This window comes from Arachis duranensis, chromosome 9, assembly GCF_000817695.3.
Source record: "Arachis duranensis cultivar V14167 chromosome 9, aradu.V14167.gnm2.J7QH, whole genome shotgun sequence".
NCBI classification, from domain to species: Eukaryota; Viridiplantae; Streptophyta; class Magnoliopsida; order Fabales; family Fabaceae; genus Arachis; species Arachis duranensis.
The window spans coordinates 73,169,398-73,172,334 of NC_029780.3; the positions used below are offsets into that span (position 1 = coordinate 73,169,398).

Here is a 2,937-nt window from a genome sequence, read left to right on the forward strand (position 1 = left end):
GAAGGATTGAATAAATCATTCAAATTAAGCACAAAAGAACTCATGAAATATGGGTTTATCAACTTGGTCCAACCTTTGATCAAAGTTGACCCTTCTAGTGTAAGGGTGTTCATCTCCTTGCATCATGGGCAAGTTGAATGCCAACCTTACATTTTTCGGACTAAAATCTAAGCATTTCCCCCGAATCATTGTAAGCCAATTCTTTGGGTCCGGGTTCACACTTTGATCATGGTTCTTGGTGATACATGCATTGGCATAAACTCTTGAACCATTAAGATTCCGACTTGTTGAATGGGGTTGGTAAGAACTTCCCAACCTCTTCTTTGGATCTCATGTCAGATCTCTAGATATTCACTCTTTTTGAGTTTGAAAGGGACCTCGGGGATCACCTTCTTCATGGCCACAACTTCATAGAAGTGGTCTTGATGCACCCTTGAGATGAATCTCTCCATCTTCCATGACTCGGAGGTGGAAGCTTTTGCCTTCCCTTTCCTCTTTTTAGAGGTTTCTCCGGCCTTAGGTGCCATAAATGGTTATGGGAAAAAAAAGCAACGCATTTACCACACCAAACTTAGAAGGTTTGCTCGTCCTCGAGCAAAAGAGGAGAAAGAAGTAGTGTTTAGGTTGTGTGAAAATGAAGGAGTGAAGAAGGATTTATATAGGGGTAGAGAGAGGGGTAGGGTTCGACCATTATAGATGGTGGGGTATGTGGGGTTTTATATAGGATGGATGTGAGTGGTGAAGAGAATGGTGGGATTTGATAGGTGAGGGGTTTTTTTATTTTTTTTTGGGAAGAGGTATTGAGGTGATTGGTGAATGGGTGAAGAAGAGAGAGAGTGGTGGGGTAGGTGGGGATCCTGTGGTGTCAAGGATAGCTCATCCCTGCACCAAGTGGCATGCAAAATGCCCTTTCTGCCAATCCTGGCGTTAAACGCCGGGCTGCTGCCCTTTTCTGGCGTTAAACGCCAGTTTTTTGCCCATTCCTGGCGTTAAACGCCAGTCTGGTGCCCCTTTCTGGCGTTAAACGCCCAGAATGGTGCCAGACTGGGCGTTAAACGCCCATTTACTGCCCTTACTGGCGTTTAAACGCCAACAAGTTTTTCCTCCAGGGTGTGCTATTTTTCATTCTGTTTTTCATTCTGTTTTTGCTTTTTCAATTGTTTTTGTGACTTCACATGATCATCAACCTATAGAAAACATAAAATAACAATGGAAAATAGATAAATATAACATTGGGTTGCCTCCCAACAAGCGCTTTTTTAATATCAGTAGCTTGACAGTGGGCTCTCATGGAGCCTCACAGATGTTCAATCTTTACCAGAACATCCTCTACAAGTCCATAAGCTTGTTTTCTTGAATTGTCTGCCATCTCTAGTGAGATTCTTACAGCTTGTACCTCAAAGATCCTTAGCTTCTCCATTACAGAGAGAGGCATGAGGTTTATGCTTGACCCTAGGTCACACAGAGCCTTCTCGAAGGTCATGGTGCCTAATGTACAAGGTATTGAGAACTTTCCAGGGTCCTGTCCCTTTTGAGGTAATCTCTGCCTAGTCAAGTCATCCAGTTCTTTGGTGAGCAAAGGGGGTTCATCCTCCCAAGTCTCATTACCAAATAACTTGTCATTTATACTTGGCAACTTGCTCTTCAGTGACATCTTCGTCCTCTTCAGAGGAAGAATACTCATCAGAGCTCATGAATGGCAAAAGTAAATCCAATGGGATCTCTATGGTCTCAGTGTGAGCCTCAGATTCCCATGGTTCCTCATTAGGGAACTCATTTGAGGCCAGTGGACGTCCATTGAGGTCTTCCTCAGTGGCGATCACTGCCTCTTCCTCCTCTCAGAATTCGGCCATGTTGATGGCCTTACACTCTCCTTTTGGGTTCTCTTCTGTATTGCTTGGAAGAGTACTAGGAGGGAGTTCAGTAACTTTCTTACTCAGCTGACCCACTTGTGCCTCCAAGTTTCTAATGGAGGACCTTGTTTCAGTCATGAAACTTTGAGTGGTTTTGATTAGATCAGAGACCATGGTTGCTAAGTCAGAGTAGCTCTGCTTAGAATTCTCTGTCTGTTGCTGAGAAGATGATGGAAGAGGCTTGCCATTGCTAAACCTGTTTCTTCCACCATTATTATTGTTGAAACCTTGTTGAGGTCTCTGTTGATCCTTCCATGAGAGATTTGGATGATTTCTCATAAAGGATTATAGGTGTTTCCATAGGGTTCTCCCATATAATTCACCTATTCTATTAATGGGTTCTCAGGATCATAAGCTTTTTCTTCAGATGAAGCGTCCTTAGTACTGCCTGGTGCAGCTTGCATTCCAGACAAACTTTGAGAAATCATATTGACTTGCTGAGTCGATATTTTGTTCTGAGCCAATATGGCATTCAGAGTATCAATCTCAAGAACTCCTTTCTTCTGATTTGTCCCATTGTTCACAGAATTCCTTTCAGAAGTGTACATGAATTGGTTATTTGCAACCATTTTAATGAGTTCTTGAGCTTCTGCAGGCGTCTTCTTTAAATGAAGAGATCCTCCAGCAGAGCTGTCCAATGACATCTTGGACAGTTCAGACAGACCATCATAGAAGATACCTATGATGCTCCATTCAGAAAGCATGTCAGAAGGACACTTTCTGATCAATTGTTTGTATCTTTCCCAAGCTTCATAGAAGGATTCACTTTTCTTCTGTCTGAAGGTTTGGACTTCCACTCTAAGCTTACTCAATTTTTGAGGTGGAAAGAACTTTGCCAAGAAGGCATTGACTAGCTTTTCCCAAGAGTTCAGGCTTTCTTTAGGTTGTGAGTCCAACCATATCCTAGCTTTGTCTCTTATAGCAAAAGGGAATAGCATAAGTCTGTAGACCTCAGCGTCAACCCCATTGGTCTTGACAGTGTCACAGATTTGCAAGAATTCAGCTAAAAACTGATGAGGATCTT

The 2,937-nt window shown here is 42.6% G+C and overlaps 1 non-coding gene across 1 annotated transcript; it reads left to right on the forward strand.

The window, feature by feature from the left end:
* The first annotated feature begins 2,611 nt into the window (after nt 1-2,611).
* On the forward strand, nt 2,612-2,719 carry LOC127741797 (small nucleolar RNA R71). The gene has a single exon (XR_008003002.1). It is a non-coding gene; the product is annotated as a small nucleolar RNA R71 (small nucleolar RNA).
* The last annotated feature ends 218 nt before the right edge of the window (nt 2,720-2,937 follow it).